Raw genomic sequence first — 18,750 nt, 5'->3', positions numbered from 1 at the left:
ACAATATTTAGAGGGGGGTGCTTTGGGTCTGTCCCCTTCAAGCATTGCGTTTCTTCACCGAGCCTTTTTTAGCCATTGGCCTGAGACATTGCCAGTCATGCCTTTGCTCAGCACAGACTCCATCTCTCACTTATTGCTAGGGCTATTTGGATGTACGCCCACCTCTCTTAAGTGCTTGCACTGAACGGCATGATGGACTACTTTACAACTATAGCCCTGTCTGTTCTCCTCTGCCAGAAATCTCTTGTGTGCATCAGTATGAAATGAATTTGTACTTGTAAAGCGCACTTATACCCCAACTGGGGTTTCCTGGCGCTGTACGCATACGGCTGTGGAACCCTTCCTGGCCTTTCCCTGTGAAATGTCAACTCCTGGGCGCCCCCAAGGTGAAGCCAGGCATCCCAGCGCTGTTGGGGCCGTTGTGGAGATTAAGCAAGCTATTGCCCAGAGTTGCAGAGTGGGACCTATGATTAGAATAGGCACCGAGGCGAGAATTATCAGGTCCGAGGAAATTGAGCCCAAGACCCGCCGAGGCGGGAATTGAACCCTGGTCCTGGGCCAGACCTCTGCATCAGGGTCTGCCGCTCTAACCATTGAGCCACACTTCTCCATCAGTATACTAGGCTAATGCTACATGCATCAGTATATTAAGTCCAGACCTATTGGCTTTGCTAGTACTTGTTTTTTTGGCTGTCATCATTCCATGGAAAGTACATGTGACTTCTTGCTATCTCCCCACCTGGTGCTGCCTCGCCATCACACCCCAGCTCTAGTATCTTGCCTGTTGGTCTTTGACCCCAGCTCCTCTATTGCTTCCCTCATTCCTGCCTATTGGGTTTTAAGGTCTAGGCTAGGCAGTGCCTGCGCAGTCTCTTCGAGACATGCTGTATTCAGGTATGGACTTTAAGCTCCACCCACTTTCCACCCATGTTTTCAATTGGCTCCTGTTACAGTCCTTTGTAAATGGTGGTTTTTGATTGGTTAATAGGCGTAGTAGTCCCTCCTTAGTACCGCCTTTTCTCTTGTTGTAAGCTCCCCTGAGGACTGCCCATTACATGTGCATTTCATTCAGTATGTTGCATTTACAGTTTGGCAAAACAAACAAGATGATGGACGGAATGTTGCACAATGGCAAAACATTCACCCCAGTCACAGATCTAGGTTTAATCCATCGTTATTTTGCTCACCAAGCCACCCCAGTTCAGACATGGCCATATGCAAATCAGTCTTGACCCTGTGCCTCATGGGAACAGTCCAGCCCGAACTGCCAAGCCATGTCTTCCCTGAGCACTATTTTATTAATGACTTTCTCCTAGCTGTTGTTGTAGGCTGGTCATGCTCTCCCGCTTCTGCTACCCACCCTGCGGTTTAACTGCACAGTAATACTGCACACGACTCATCATCTTAACAATGACGGCTGCGCCTTTTTCGTCTTCTGCGCAGCTCACCAACATCTATTTTTTAATATTTGATTTTTCTTTTAGTAGCACAACATGCCACCCTTAATCTCAAACAATGGTGCTCACAGCTCTATATTTTCATTATTCAATTTTTAAGAGCACAGCATGTCTTCTTATCACCAACATAGGAGGCAGCATCTTGCTTTTCTTCTGGGTGGCTTGCCCAACTATTTTTTCAATAGTCCATTTTTTTTAAATAGCGCGGCACGCCGCCATTATCTTAAAAAAAAATGGCAGCAGTGCGCCTCGCACAACTCTATTATCTCATCATTCGCACTTTTTTTGTAAGCAGCACGCCTCCTTATCACCAACAATGGAGGACGGCCTCGCGGGCTTAAGCGACTGATAGGAGCATTTTTGACACATGGAGTTTTCAAACAAACTTAAATATGCACGGGTGCGGCTCTTTAGCTTTCAGCACAGTGCCCGCTTTAATATTAAAAACATGGTCGCCACGCTTTATGTTGCAGCACAGGGCCCGCCTTTCCTTCCTCCTGCAACAATGTCACTCTCCAGAGTGGGTTTCTGTTTTAAGTATGCGGCATATCAAAAGTGTCTCTAATCAGCTCCTACTCATTTGCTTCCCATCTTTAGACTGTTCATGGCAGACTCCTGAGGGCGCTGCACTGTTTGGTGCAACTTTAAATTGATGCACAGTCCGTGTTTTGTTTCCCAGTATTAGTGATGGGACAGATCCAGTGTTAATATGGCACAACCGTAATGGCAGCAGTGTAAGCACTACTCGCACCACCTCTGCTTTTCACAGTTTCTTCTCCATCCCCTTTCTTTCCTATCTCTTTACATAGGTTAAATAATCAGTGCACTGCAAAAAAAATAATTAAAAACGTAATTTGCAACGCCATTAGCTCTAGCTCTCACTAATGTAACACCTATTGTGTTGTAAATGCTTAGTAATATTTAGCACCATCCCTTATAGGCTACTATAGCTTTATTAAAAATGCATATTTTTTATAATATATAATTATATTTTAAGTATTAAGTAGGAAGGTCCAGGCCTGGATAAGAAAACAAGTTACTTACCTGTAACTACAGTTATCCAGTATTGGTATCTTTCATAGATTCATAGACTATGCTTTCTGCCCATCTTCTCATACTCCTTTGTAGGACTTATTTTACTCCTATATCAGTTTTTCTTTCCTTTTGGTCCCATTTATTGCTTTCACTTCCCGTCACCCTTTTCTTTCACATTATCATCAATTTAATCATTATCTGGCTTGTTTATCTTGATGTCTTATTGTGTTTTGTGTTTTACACATATTTTTATTCATTTTTTTTTCTTTTTTCCTTCTTTTAATGTTCATTTTTCTGTGCTGATTCCTCTTTCCCTCTTCAGCCTGCACTTTTTTTAATCCGTATTTTTCTGTATTTTTCTTTTTCTTCCGTTTTCAGACATCATTTTATCATGGACACTTATTTTTTTGCTTAATTTTTTACCTTTACTCACACTTGTTTTTATCAGTTTTTCCGTTAGACTTCTTTCCATTACAGTACATTTCAACAGCCTCTTCCCAGCTAAACTCCTTTTTTTCTTCCTTTCCTTTGTTCCGCATTGCTCTTCGTATATCCACACCCTTTTTATATTTCTCTGTAAGAAAAATATTGTTTATGTAGGATCAGCCCACTCCCCCTCTCACCCCCCCCCCTCCAATCCTTGCACTGATTCTGATGGATTTCCATCTCGGAAGTACACTGGGCTTTGTTGACCACGCCCCAGTACATGCGCACTGACCCCTTCAAACCGTATGTGCTACTGGCTTATGCCTAATTGGCATATTTAACTTGTATGTAAGTCCCTTGTATATAGTACAAATGTACGCAGGGCCTTTCTGTTAGTTGTTACCAGGGGACTACAGCACTTATTATGCCACCACTGCAGTGACAAAGTGAAAACATGGCCCTAGGTCTGTCAGTGCAGCCTAGTTGGGCAGGTGTTAAACTGCCAAACTGACATGCACAATAAACCCTTTATTCAGTATTGGGGTATCTTTCATAGATTCACATGCCTGAATCATTCCCCGTCGTCGAGGCGGGAGTCCCACGGTAAAGATATATACAATAGCAGTGCCTAAAAAAACCTTGTAGTAGGCTGGAGAAAGGTATAGGCCCAAACTAGGCCCAAAACTTTGCAGCCTATCTACCTCTTTTTGTAAAATGAACTGAACTAGTAGCACCAGCCAATCGGCTGTCACCACCCTCTAGAACCTTCCCAGCTCAGGCAGTTCCCCTCAGATTTTCCCAGCACAAGTGAGAAGTAAGTATCCGTAAAAAAGAACTGCCCTGTTGGGAAGGAGGGTGGGTGCATGTGACTCTATGAAAGATACCAATACTGGATAACTGTAGTTACAGGTAAGTAACTTGTTTTCTTATCCAGTATTGGGGTATCTTTCATAGATTCACATGCCTGAATCAGAGTAAGAAGCAGTAAGACTATATCGGTCGTTAGAGGAAGGTGGGAGACAAAAGAGATTGTACCTATCCCCACGCAACCTGGAAGGTTATAGAGCTTATACATGTCTACATAACATATGCAGCAAAAAACCTTCATACAATACAGTATAAAATAAGACAGCATTTGAAAAGGACAGAAAAAAGTACAGTGAATAGAAATATGGTTTAAACATCCCAAATAATGAGAGAGACTATAAATGTCTAACCTTAGTGAAGAAGATGCTGCCGCACCGCTTCCCCCACTGCTGTATCATCGTGAGATGCCAACTGCAAGCGGTAGTGCTTCGTAAAGGTGTGGACACTCTTCCACGTAGCAGTTCGCCAAATGTTCTCCAGCGTCACTCCAGCGAATAGGGCAGTAATGCTGACATCATTCTGGTAGAATGCGCTTTAACCCTTCTTGTCAGGGGTTTGTTAGCCTTTTCGTGACAAAAGATAATTACAGAAGATAGCCATCTGGCTATAGTCGCTTTCGTTACAGCCTGCCCCAGTGTGGCTTGTCCATAAGCAACAAATAGCTGGTTAGATTTACGTATGCTTTTAGTTCTTTGCAGGTAGAACTTAAGGCACCGTTTCACATCCAGGGAATGCAATGTCTTTTCTGCTGGAGTTACAGGGTCCGGGAAAAAGGTCTTTAGTTTTACAGGCTGATTAATGTGAAATTGCGATGGTACTTTTGGAATGAACTTTGGATTCGTTCTTAGCGTTACATAGTCTTTAGTGAAATGTAAGAAAGGTTCTGTGATCGTGAAGGCTTGCATCTCGCTAACTCTACGGGCCAAAGTGACGGCTAGCAGGATAGCTACTTTCCAAGTTAGAAACTTCAGCTCCGCTTTGTGAATAGGTTCAAATGGTCTCCTTAACAGAGAGATAAAACAATATTGAGGTCCCACTCAGGAGGTGGAGGTCGAACTGGAGGGAAAGCTCGAAATAACCCTTTAAGAAATTGTGTTATTAATGAGGAAGAACACAGTGATGGTTTGTTGGAACTCTTCCTGAACCTGGAGATAGCGGCCAGATGTACCTAAATAGAAGAGAAAACTAGACCTACCTTGGCCAAGGACAGCAGGTAAGGTAGTATGTCCTCTGGTGGAGCTTGGAGCGGATGAACATTATTTGTCTCACACCAGCTACAGAATCGTTTCCACTTAAAACGGTATGTTCTGATGGTACTTTGAGCACGGGCTTGAGTTAAAATTGCTCTGCAATCTGTAGAAATATTAAGATCTTTAAATTCTAGGAAGTCAGGAGCCAGGCGTGCAAGTGAAGCGATTGAGGATCCAGGTGCAGAATCTGGCCTCCTTCCCTTGTCAGCATCGACATGGTCGGTCTGAGACGAAGTGGAGGTTGTCGAGACAGAAGAAGCAGTTCTTGGAAACAGTACTGCCTCGGCCAGCGAGGAGCAATTAGGAGAAGAGTACAATGTTCCCTTTTCATTTTCTGCAGTAATTTTGGAATAAGCGGAATCGGAGGAAAGGTGTATGCAAAGATTCCGGACCATCTCATCAACAGGGCATTTCCCCTTGACCCTTGTCGAGGAAATCTGCTGGCGAAGTACAGGCATTTGTTGTTCTGTCATGTCGCGAACAGATCCAGAGTTGGTGTGCCCCATGTTTGAAAGATCCTGTCCACTTGATCTTGCTCGAGCTCCCACTCGTGGTAACCTGTGAGAGACCTGCTGAGGTTGTCGGTTAGAGAGTTCTGAATACCCTTCACATGTTCCGCTCTGAGGGATATGCCGTGTCGTATGACCCACTCCCACATTTCTTGAGCCTCTTGCGAAAGGGAGAAAGATCTTGTTCCCCCTTGTTTGTTGATATAATACATGCTGGTGGTATTGTCCGTACACACCAGCACTGAGGATTTCGCAATTCTTGGAAGGAAAGCCTGCAGAGATAGAAAAATGGCTCTCAACTCCAGGCTGTTGATGTTTTTCTGCCGATACTCGTGAGACCATCGACCTTGAATTTGGAGGTCCTGGAGGTGACCTCCCCAACCTTCCATGGAAGCGTCTGTTAAGGTAAAATCTGGCATGGTCTGGAGAAATGTGAGGCCCAGTGACAGATTGTCTTCCTTCGACCACCAAAGAAGGGCTCGCCTCATTCTGGATGTTACCTTTAAGCGATCCTCGAACGAGCCGTCTACCTGCCGCCACTGTCGGTTTAATTCCTCCTGCAGAGGCCTCATTCTGAGTGTTGCCATTGGGACTAGACTGATTGCAGACGAACACATCCCTAGAAGGGAAGCATATGTTCGGACCGAAAGTGACCTTCTTGCCGATATTTGTTTCACCAGCTTTAGTAGTTTGGTTTGTCGTTCCTGAGTCAAGAACGCTTTGCATCAGCACGTGTCCAGTAATGCTCCCAGAAAGTTTAATACCTGACGGGGTTGCAATTGAGATTTGTTTGAATTGAGGGCGAGTCCCAAATTTGAGAATAGAAAGAGGGAGCTTTTGACCGCTTCCTTTGTGGAGTTCACTGATGGACCTTTTAGCAGCCAGTCCTCCAGGTACGAGAAGACTTTTATTCCCTGTGACCTCAGAGCGGCAGCAACTGGGGCTAAACACTTCGTAAATATTCTTGGTGCCGACTTTAGACCGAATGGGAGCACCTTGAATTGAAAATGGACGCCAGCCACTGTAAATCTCAGGTATTTGCGGTGTTTTGGGTGAATAGGGATGTGAAAGTAGGCGTCTTCTAGGTCCAGAGAAGCCATAAAGTCCCCTTTGTTGAGACAGTTCAGGAGATCTGTCAGCGTCACCATGCGAAAACTCTGTTTCTTTAGATATTTGTTGAGCTTGCGCAGATCTAAGATTGGGCGCCAATCTCCTGATCTTTTCTCTATGAGGAAGAAGCGAGAGTAAAATCCTTTCCCTTTCTGAGAGGTGGGAACTTTTTCTATCGCATTCTTGTGCAACATCTTTAAGGCCTCTTTGAAGAGTAAGTGAAGACGAGGGGGAGGGGGACCCTTGGGCGGTGTTGTTGGTGGTTTCTTCAGAAACTCCAAAGTGTGTCCATTCTTAACCAGATCTAGAACCCACTTATCTGAAGTTATACTCCGCCACTGTTGGTAAAATGCGGAAATTTTCGCGCCAACAGGGAGGGAAGAATGATGGACTGGCGTCCGGCAATACTCATTGACGCTTGTTGGAATCACGTCCTTGATTGTTTGATCGTCGTTTTCCTCCCGAACGAGAGAAATTACCAGAGGTAAGTTGCCTGTAAGACGATTGATAGTACGGTTGTTTGTACTGAGACTGATACTGCCTATTTTGCTGGTTGTGATAATTTCCTGTGGAGGAAAATCCACGGCCTCTTGCCCCTCTAAAGGATCCTCTTTTATATTGAAGAGTACCAAGAGATTTGGCAGTGTCCATATCCTTTTTAATCGCTTGTAAAGCATCGTCTATGTGCTTACCGAAAAGTGAATCACCATCATAAGCCATATCTATAATTTTTGCTTGAACCTCTGGCCTAAAGGAGATAGCCTTGAGCCAGCCTTGTCGCCTGAGGACTGCTGCTCCTGCTAATTGTCTGAAATTGGTGTTAGAGACGTCTAAGGCGCAGTCAATGATCTCCGATGCTGCCCTCTCTCCTTCGAGCGCTATCTTGTGCGCTTCCTGTTGTCGATCTTCAGGTAGTAAATGTATTAATTCCGACAGGTCCGACCACATTTGTCGCTCATAGAAGGCAAGAATTGCCAGGGAATTAGCCGCTTTAACGGATGCTGCAGCATTCGTGGAGAACTTTTCCCCTATCAAATCCAGCCTCCTGCCCTCCTTGTCAGGGGGTGTTGAAATCTGAGTCGAAGGATTCTTGGATCTCTGCTGTGCAGCCTGAGAGATTACGGAGTCTGGACGAGGGTGTCCCAAAAGACAAGAGGGAGTATCCGATGGTGCTCGATACTTCTTTTCAATCCGACGAAGGACTGCCGGAATAGAAGCCAGGGTTTTCATGATGTTAAGGCCTTCCTTCCATATATAGTCAATAATTGGTATTGCCATGGTAATCTTTCTGTATCCCTCCTTGAAGTCATGCAAGAAACAGTCTGACTGCTCTACTGTCACAGGCAGTTGAAAACGTGCAGCAGCCCGCTGCATGATGTTATGAAATCCACCAATATCTTCCGGTGGAGAATCTGAGGGCTGTGGTACTGGCGGTGAAGGCATAGGGATTATATAGACATCCCATGTATCTGTAGGCGTGTTGTCCGCAGCCAACTCGCCTTCTTCTGTCCCATCATCATCTGAAGATGAGGTATCAATAACCTCCTGTGGCGTAGGGACAGTAGTGTGTCTTGGCGACACTGGAATCTCTGGTGAAGGAGGCCGTGGTACATCCACTGGTACAGGAGGCACAATAGTTGCCACTGGCGTAGGTGGAAATCTTTGGCGAGAGTCTGCCAACATGGCTTGCAAGTCTTAAACTAAAGAAGATGACTTGCGTCTTCGGAACGTGGAGGACTTATTGATTGAGCATAATAAGGCGTTGATACGTCTCCTTGATAATAATGTTGTTGCACATCCTCTTCATCCTCCTCCTGATATTTGATGTGTAATTGTGAAAGGTGACTTGCAATCCCAAAGGGACCCTCATCATCTTCTTCCTCATCAGAATCCTCCTCCACATATGTTTCTAAAATGTGTGATGGTAGAAGTGGAGAGATGCGAGAATAGTCTTGTCTATGATAAGATTTCATTTGAAAATGTGTATATTGCACTCTTGATATAGGTGTCTTATTCATCAGCTGTGCAAATGTAATCGCCACAGTTGAACTCGTCGTTATGGATTGTGGCATCGTCGACGGGATTGTTATCAATGGTTTCACCGTCAACGGGGCCGTCAACGGTTTTGCCGTCGACGGTGTTGTAGACGAGGGGGCTGCCGACGAATCCTTCGTCGACGAGCCCGTCGATGGAGTCTTCGTCGACGAGGCCGTTGATGGTGTCTTCGTCGACGAATCCTTCGTCGACGAGGCTGTCACTTTCTCATCGACGGAGTTGCTGTCGACGGGGCCGTCGACGGGCTCTTAGACGATGACGGTTTCGACGACGACGGGGCTCTAGTCGACAATGACTTTGATGATGGCGTCGACGTGGCAGGTTTTGTAGAATAAACCTTAGCTGACACCCTAGGGGTGGTGATAGCAGCTGTGGACACCGTAGCAGAAGAAATTGAGGAAGTAGAGGTGACAGTTGTAGTGTGAGCAGACACCAGAGTGACAGTATAAGTCTGGGCTGTACTCACAATTGTAGATGAGTGTACTGATGGAGACGATGACCTCCTTGAGGGTTCTGAAGGGCTCTGAGAAAGTTTATATTTCTTCTTTCTCTCAGGAGAAGAGCCTTCTCGGGATCTGGCTCTCTTACTGGAAGTAGAGGCTTTGTCTTCATCATCAGTGGAAGATGACTTAAGCCATAAAAGAACCCTTGCCTCCCTGTCCCTGATGGTTTTGGCAGGGAAGGTGCGGCAGATTCTGCACTCCTTCACAATGTGTGAGGGATGCAGGCAGTAGATGCAGTCGGAGTGCTAGTCATCCACATGGACCATCTTCTTAAAACAGGTCCCACAAGCTTTGAAAAGAGCCTTCTTTTCAGACATCCTGAAGAGAAAACAAAAAAAACTGAGTAGGCACTCAGGGAGACTCCCTTCCACATGAAGTGCGGTGAAAATCTGAGGGGAACTGCCTGAGCTGGGAAGGTTCTAGAGGGTGGTGACAGCCGATTGGCTGGTGCTACTACTTCAGTTCTTTTTACAAAAAGAGGTAGATAGGCTGCAAAGTTTTGGGCCAAGTTTAGGCCTATACCTTTCTCCAGCCTACTACAAGGTTTTTTTTTAGGCACTGCTATTGTATATATCTTTACCGTGGGACTCCCGCCTCGACGACGGGGAATGATTCAGGCATGTGAATCTTTGAAAGATACCCCAATACTGAATAAAGGGTTTATTGTGATGTCAGTTTGGCAGTTTAACACCTGCCCAACTAGGCTGCACTGACAGACCTAGGACCATGTTTTCACTTTGTCACTGCAGTGGTGGCAGAAAGGCCCTGCGTACATTTGTACTATATACAAGGGACTTACATGCAAGTTAAATATGCCAATTAGGTATGAGCCAGTAGCACATACGGTTTGAAGGGGTCAGAGCGCATGTACTGGGGCGTGGTCAGCAAAGCCCAGTGTACTTCCGAGATGGAAATCCAGCAGAATCAGTGCAAGGATTGCAGGGGGGAGTGGGCTGATCCTACATAAACAATATTTTTCTTACAGAGAAATATAAAAAGGGTGTGGATATATGAAGAGTAATGCGGAACAAAGGAAAGGAAGAAAATAAAGGAGTTTAGCTGGGAAGAGGCTTTTGAAATTTACTGTAATGGAAAGAAGTCTAATGGAAAAAGTGATAAAAAGACAGTGTGAGTAAAGGTAAAAAATTAAGCAAAAAAATAAGTGTCCATGATAAAATGATGTCTGAAAACGGAAGAAAAAGAAAAAATACACAAAAATACGGAGAAAAGTGCAGGCTGAAGAGGGAAAGAGGAATCAGCACAGGCAAATGAACATTAAAAGAAGGAAAAAAGAACAAAAAAATGAATAAAAATACGTGTAAAAGACAAACCACAATAAGACATCAAGATAAACAAGCCAGATAATGATTAAATTGATGATAATGTGAAAGAAAAGGGTGACGGGAAGTGAAAGCAATAAATGGGACCAAAAGGAAAGAAAAACTGATATAGGAGTAAAATAAGTCATACAAAGGAGTATGAGAAGAGGAGCAGAAAGCATAGTCTGATGTAATAGAGAGGTGTATATATGACAGAGAGGCTGAGATTATTAAAAGACAGACACTGAAACAGAAGATGAAACAGTGAGAGATGGAGATAATCGAACGAGAGAGACTTGGAGATGGCTGGGAACCCATAAGATTAGAGTGACAATGGCATCGATATCGATAGAGATCAGGGTGTATAGAATAAGCACTAAGCTGACCCTCCAACAAGATTTAATGGCTTGTTATGGGCATTTCAAGCATCAAGATGCGCTGCCCTATACACTAGTGATATTCCTAACAACCCCGGATGTAAAATGTTGTTTGTTCTTGTGGTTATGTTTCTCTTAGCTATCAGAGACATGTAGATTGCTTGTGGATCCGTAGGGCAGGGAAAATAGACAAATGTTTCATTAACCCTCACATGGGTGTTGTTCAAAACAATGCATTCGCATCGAGATTACCACAAATGCCTCAAATCTGCCAGAAACGCCGAAAATTATATTTAGATACACTTTCTTCCGAGAAGTCGAAGACAAACACAGTTATATATATATATATAAATATATATATATATATATATATATATATAAATATATATAAATATATATATATAGAAATATATATATATATATATATATATATATATATATATATATATATATATATATGTATATTATTTTTTTACATGTTTTTATTAAACATTATGCTAGACCACCAATGATGCACGTTACAGGGAATTAAAGTATCAGGGAGTACTGCTCTTATGAAAGCAAGAAAGACATTAACTGCTTCAAAAAGAACTTCCCATCGAATACGTCAAATTAGCTTTTAGCACCAAATGTGGATATTTCTGAAGCACATGGGGTATCTATTGTCGATATTACTGATGCAGACGCATCTGCACAGGATTCTGGAAGCAACGGTGGCAAATATTCATGAATCACACAAACAAACTGGGTATCTCAACTGTATTGCACTGGAATAGAAGGCAACAATGAATGTTTCTGCTCCCTAGTGCGGCCAGTGGGGTCTGCAAATGACTTATACCAATATGTAATTGGTAAATGAATCAGACGCAAGTGGGGCCACAACAGTTCTGTGCCTGAAGTCCCAATGAGGAAAAGGGGAGACTGGTTTTTTTTTTATTTATAGAAGAAGGGCTCCGGTGCGAAGGGGGAAGCAAAACTAGAACAAAGGGGTGAAAAATCCAGGGTGCATAGGGGGACACAAAAGAATAATTTAAGGGTGATAATACTTAAGGTTATTAGCTTGCAAACAAGGGTAAGACTTGAGACCTAAGTTTCCGACTTGCTTCACCATTTGAGAGGAATTTTCTAAATTATTTTTTAATGGGGTAGTGCCCTACCTGCATATTTCCCAAAAACCTTGTTCTGTTTACTAACAGTTGTAGTTAGTAAAGAGAACAAGGTTTTTGGGATATATGCAGGTAGGGTACTACCCCATTAAAACATAATTTAGAAAATTCCTCTCAAATGGTGAAGCAAGTCGGAAACTTAGGTCTCAAGTCTAACAAGTTTCCTGGAGGTGTTGAACAGTTATCAGGCAATCGCAGATTCACTAACAAAGGTATTAGTAAACAAAATGTATTAATACCATGCAATTGGGACTAGGGAAACAAACCAGAATGGTCTGGGACAACAGATCGGAATACAAATAACAACATTATCAAAATTATTAACCCTATTTATGCTGTGGGTTTGCAACCATCTGAGTAGCTGTTAGTAATTTATTTTGATACTGATAAGCAAGAGAAGAGTGCTAGTAAGATGAGACCACTAAAGAGGTCACGGTTACCCGAGGTCATCCACACTTGTGCAGCTCTAAAACATTGAACCTTTAGCAACCTGAAACAACTTGCTTTTCTTTGCCGGGGATCCTCAGAGGAAATAAAAGTGGTCACATTTTTCCCTAGACTAATAAAGAAAACTACAGAGGATGCGAGGAAAATATTAACCTTGAAATGTGTAAAACTTGTATCCCCCCAGAAGAACTTATCCTGCAAGCAGGACCATTTCTAAATTATAATGCAAGTCTGGACGTCAGACAAATACATTTGGTTCTAAAGGAATGTAAGACCAAGGGATCAAATAGTTCAGTAGGATTTAGGAGAGATAACCTCTACATAACTATAGCAATGAATATTTTTAATAGATTTGATCCAATCAATCCAGTTGAGTTAATTTGGCAGGAGTTACCAGGTTAAGTGATATTGATTAGGCTTCTCCTAACTGGATTGGATTATGTATGGGTTAAGACGTATCTAAAATTTGACCAAATAAAAAAACTTCTGTCAGAATTCAAAATTTTATGTTTCCAGGAGACCTGGCTGTCGGGGGAAAAACTGTTCTTGCCCAGTTTCACTCAGATTTATTCTGAAGTTTACCAAATGGTTTTGGGTGCAACTCGAGAGGGTTAATTACTCTGATTTCAGCGCATTTGCCAATGGGTAACTCGGGTGCGTACGAAAAGTGAGTGGTTCCATGCTGCTAACAGAGATCCGTTGAATTACGGCAAACCAGTTGGGAGTATGGTTACGGAATATTTATACATTACCCAGAGGGAACACAAGTATAAGTCAATTCACTATGAATTACTGGAATAAGACATTAGACAAATCTTAGTGTTATATCAGAGTTTGAGATTAGTTTTGGGAAATTTTAATTTGAGGTTACAGCAAGATCATGAACAAGAGAGTGTTGGGGATTCATTGAAAGCCATTGGCTTCCTTTTCCGGGTGCCAGAAGTCTACGACATTGGTCAAATTACAGAGTTTCTTACAGAGCTGAAGCTATGTCTGCCTCAAAGGCTGGGGCGCTACACTTCAGTTACACTGGTGCAGCAGACTTAATGACATGTTAATATGGAAGGGCCCATAGATTACATTCTTACCTCAGCATGGCATTTCTCCCTTGTTGAGAACCACGAGGTTCTACCATATCAAATGACTATTCTCCGTTGACAGCCAAGTTTAATCTAAAAATGTCAAGAAGAGAAGTGGTTATGCCAATATGTATTGAATTCCCCAAGCACCTTTCAATGCGGATAGGTGCTCAACATATCCAAGCTCTAGTGCAACTGATAATTGATCCATACTCCCATCTATCTCACAAAGATGATCCGGTAAATAAGTATGTAGCTACAATAAAAGAACAAAAGTTACTTACCTGTAAACTGTGGTTCTCCAGTATTGGTGTCTTTCACAGATTCACATGCTTGAATATTCCCCGTCGTCGAAGTGGGAGTCCTACGTTACATACCATAGCAATGTAGCAATAACATAAGTACATATGCATAATAGAAAGAAAAAAACATAGTTTTCCATAGATAGACAACATATCACGTCTATGATATATCCTAGTCATTATGTTTTTGGTTTAAATTCCAGCCAATCAGGCCTCAGCACCCTCTTAGAATTTTCTCCTCAGAGGCTCAGGCCCTCAGATTTTCATAGCACAAGAGTGAAAAGGAGCTAAGGGAAGAAGAGAGCCTCTGAGGGGAGGAGGATGGGTTGCAAGTGAATCTATGAAAGACACCAATACTGGAGAACCACAGTTTACAGGTAAGTAACTTTTGTTCTTCTCCAGTATTGGGGTGTCTTTCATAGATTCACATGCTTGTGTAAGAGTAGAGAGCAGTGGCATCAGAATAATACAAGATAAATAAGAATAAAAATTACAATACCCAGTACGAAAAGAGTATAGGTATAAATATATTCATACATATATATCTATAAGGTAGTTATAGTTAAAACCTAGTTTCCATAGGAAATCCGCAACATTCTATTTGGAATAACTTTGGCGCCGGTGGACGAATCTTCGCGAATTTCTTCTAGAAAATGGCGTGCTCCGCTCCTTCCCTGAAAGTTTGAGGGTGATTCGTGAAGCGGGGGCCGAGAAAAAAGGAGGGTCCCAAAACGTGTTTTCCCCATGCAATTTCCCAGAGGACCTTTAGCCGGGGCTACACCCCGAACGGCTGAACGGAATTACACCAAACGTGGCAAAAAGATAGAGTTCTGTTCGCAGATGGGCCTTTTTGTTAAATGGTGTAAATCCGTTCAGTAGTTCCTGAGAAAATAAAAAGTAAAATCATAACGATATATTGGAGGTGTTACCGTAAGCTTACGTAAGCTTACTGTACTCTGTACCTTCCCGAGCACGAGCTGAATGCTAATTGGCTGTCAACTGTCTGTCAACACTCCAAACCAGAAAGTGTTGGCAGCCATCTTGTGCCTTGGTAGACTGAGGCACAAGAAAGCAGAAAAACAAACATGTAGAACGCAAAAAGGGGGCAGGGTAGAAACACCCTGACCCCCTAGGCCTCCTCAGGGGCCAAGGTCCCCCCACCCAATTTTTTCTTTGGACAAAAATTGCGGGGTACGAGTACGGTAAGCTTACTGTAAGCTTACTGTACTCTGTACCTTCCAGAGCACGAGCTGAATGCTAATTGCCTGTCAACTGTCTGTCAACACTCAAAACCAGAAACTGTTGGCAGCCATCTTGTGCCTCGGTAGACTGAGGCACAAGAAAGCAGAAAAACAAACGTGTAGAACGCAAAAAGGGGGCAGGGTAGAAACACCCTGACCCCCTAGGCCTACTCAGGGGGTCCCACAAGGACACTGAAGGCCCCCCCAATTTTTTTTGGGACAAAAAATCGCGGGGTACGAGTACCGTACGAGTACCATACGCGTACCTTTCCGAGTACGAGCTGCATGCTCATTGGCTGTGAACACTCCAATCCAGGAAGTGTTGGCAGCCATCTTGTGCTCGGTAGACCGAGGCACAAGAAAGCAGAAAAACAACGTGTAGAACGCAAAAAGGGGGCAGGGTAGAAACAGCTTGACCCCCTAGGCCTGCTCAGGTGGTCCCACAAGGACCCACTTGTTTTTTTTAAAAACCCGGTCTGCTATTTTTTCAAATTACCCCCCAGGGGGACCAAATCCCGGGGGCATAGTGAAAAAGAAGTGTGGGGGGCCCCCAATCCCCTCCCCCACACTGCCCGAGGACCAACACCCCCGGGGCAAAGCAACGCAGCCCCCTGGCGCATACTGTAGGTTCCAGGTGGGCTAGTTGGCCCCCATGGACCCACAGTATTCAAGGGGAATTGGTTCCCCCTCTGCAAACGTGCCAGGGGGCTGCGTTGCAGAGAGGTGTAAAAAGGAGGGTGGCCTCATTACACCTCTCTGCAATGCAGCCCCCTGGCGCATACTGGAGGTTCCTGGTGGGCTAGTTGACCCCCATGGACCCCCAGAATGCAAGGGGAATTAGCTCCCCCTCTGCAAACGTGCCCGGGGGATGCGTTGCAGAGGTGTAAAAAGGGGCGTGGCCTCATTACACGTCTCTGCAACGCAGCCTCCTAGCGCATACTGGAGGTTCCCGGTGGGCTAGTTGGCCCCCAGGGACCCCCAGTATGCAAGGGGACTTAATCCCCCCAACTTAGAACACTCTACAGGGCGCGTTAGCACAGTGGTGAAGGTAGGGGGTGGGACTTGAGGTGATGTGAGTGCAAACATGCCCTGAGGTGCGTTTTAAGTTGGGGAATTAATTCCTGTTCAATCCAGAGGTCCTCTAGGGGGCAACTAGTCCAACAGGTATCTCCAGTAAGCGCCACGGAGTGGTGTTGCAGAGTGTTGTAAAAAGGTGGCGAGCCCTTTGAACGACTCTCTGCAACACAGCTGCCTGGCGCATACTGGAGGTACCTGGTGGGCTAGTTGGCTCACAGGGGACCTCAGGATTGAAGAGGAATTAATTCCCCAGTCTAGCTCACTACTATTCCTGAAAAGTGAATTTAACTGTACTTACCAGTAACTTGAATTTCCTTCCATAGGATATCATTGCCTGCTATATAAAATATATATCAATTAAAAAAATATTAAATAAAAAATATATATATTACAATTTCAATATTTTTAAAAACATTTTTTTCAATTTATATTAAAAATGTGTAATGTAATTTGATAAAAATAAAATATCTAAAAATAAATAGTTTAAAATAATGTAGTAAATCAGTATAAAAAATATAATTAATACATTTAAAAATTATCATTTACAAAACATTTGAAATTCACTGAAAAAACCATAGGTCTCAGCCACGTTATAGTTAAAAATTAGCATTTAAAAAACCTTAGAAATACACTAAAAAAACCATAGGTTTCACACACGTTATAGTTAGGAATTAGCATTTAAAAAACCATAGAAATTCACTGTAAAAACCATAGGTTTTACACATGTTCTAGTTAGCTGGACATTTCACTCATACAAAACCATTGAAATTCCTCCGTTATAGTTAATTCAGCTACCTATAACTCGCGCGCCCGCAATGCACTGCTGATGACGTCACATAATATATCACTCATGACATGGTCAGTGACATCACTCATGACATCACTGATGACTTCTCAAATGACATCACTGATGACATCATCCTTGTGAAAGTGGCAGACCTCCTCTAAGCGTAATATAACCCTTGATACACACATTCAAAAATAGAAACTAAAATTTTCAAAAAAATGGAGATACCAATTCCAGTTAGAACAACCTATTCAGTAATTCCAAAATCTACATACACATCCAGTCATTCACTAACAGTTCTATATAGGCACTCATACATGTACTCACTCATCATATGTACTCATACACCTATACATCTTACTACACACGGACACTCATCTATAGAGTTACTCACACACAAACTCACACATACAAATAAACTATCAAACTTCCATTTACTTGCATATACAGCTATACACCCACCACTACACTTACTTCTACAGAATCGTACACATACTTACTCTCTTAAACAATCACTTATAGAAACATACTTATTTATACAGGAACTATTACAATCTCTTGCTCTCACATATACTCACTTATATTTATACAGGAACTCTTACAATCTCTCGCTCTCACATATACTCACTTATATACATCAATACTCACATATACTAGTTTAACACATATGTAATTACTCATAAAGATACTATTGAGACAGTGATTTACTCACTAACACACCCATACACACACTCATCCATCCATACAGTCCTGCACACATGCTGTCTTCAAAACACATACAAACAGTGAGTCACCCATTCATGCATCTATGCGGTAAGTAATACCCCCCACCAAACCATACAGACACTCATACTGATACTCTAAAAACCAACTAATAACCCATATTGACAATCATGTAGCTAGTCACTAACCCATGCAGCCACTTATACACAAAGTTAGACACTGATACAGATATTTTCATATTTAAACATTACTCGCTAATACAATCATTTTTACAAAAAAAACATCCATTTAGACACTTATTTACACATTTTTTCTTCCATCGACCTTCAGATATACATATATAAAACATTTATTTTTCAGAAAGACACACATTCACTGGATGATGTCATGAGTGATGTCATTTGAGATGTCATCAGTGATGTCATGAGTGATGTCACTGACCATGTCATGAGTGATATAATATGTGACGTCCTCAGCAGTGCATTGCGGGCGCGCAAGTTATAGTTAGCTGAATTAACTATAACGGGGGAATTTCAATGGTTTTGTAGGAGTGAAATGTCCAGCTAACTATAACATGTGTGAAACCTATGGTTTTTTTCAGTGAATTTCTAATGTATTTTAAATGCTAATTCCTAACTATAACGTGTGTGAAACCTATGGTTTTTTCAGTGAATTTTTAAGGTTTTTTTTTTAAATGCTAATTTTTAACTATAACATGGCTGAAACCTATGGTTTTTTCAGTGAATATAGATATATATATATATATATATATATCTATATTCACTGAAAAAACCATAGGTTTCAGACATGTTATAGTTAGGAATTAGCATTTAAAAACCGTAAAAATTCACTGAAAAAACCATAGGTTTTAGGGGTGTTATAGTTAGATGGACATTTCACTCGTACAAAACCATTGAAATTCCTCCATTATAGTTAGTTGTACTAAGTATAACTCGCGAGCCCGCAATCCACTGCTGATGATGTCACATATTACATCATTCATGACCTGGTCAGTGACAT

At 42.5% G+C, this 18,750-nt stretch overlaps 2 protein-coding genes across 19 annotated transcripts in view; one reads left to right on the top strand and one right to left on the bottom strand.

Annotated features, from left to right (window-relative positions):
• The window catches only part of LOC144821568 (E3 ubiquitin-protein ligase TRIM39-like), a 1,056,022-nt gene that overhangs the window by 711,679 nt on the left and 325,593 nt on the right, over positions 1-18,750 (bottom strand). For 12 of the 18 annotated variants that reach the window (XM_078678756.1, XM_078678763.1, XM_078678761.1 and 9 more), the window contains exon 2: positions 13,610-13,693. The exons of the other annotated variants lie outside the window; for them this stretch is intronic. The gene's annotated coding sequence lies outside the window, so the exon portion shown is untranslated. The remainder of the gene's footprint in view (positions 1-13,609; positions 13,694-18,750) is intronic. 18 annotated transcript variants of the gene reach the window in all.
• The window catches only part of LOC144821567 (matrix metalloproteinase-21-like), a 413,645-nt gene that overhangs the window by 243,218 nt on the left and 151,677 nt on the right, over positions 1-18,750 (top strand). The window lies entirely within an intron of this gene.

Source organism: Lissotriton helveticus, chromosome 2_2 (assembly GCF_964261635.1).
Source record: "Lissotriton helveticus chromosome 2_2, aLisHel1.1, whole genome shotgun sequence".
Taxonomy (NCBI): Eukaryota; Metazoa; Chordata; class Amphibia; order Caudata; family Salamandridae; genus Lissotriton; species Lissotriton helveticus.
This window is presented reverse-complemented; position numbering and strand designations above follow the sequence as displayed.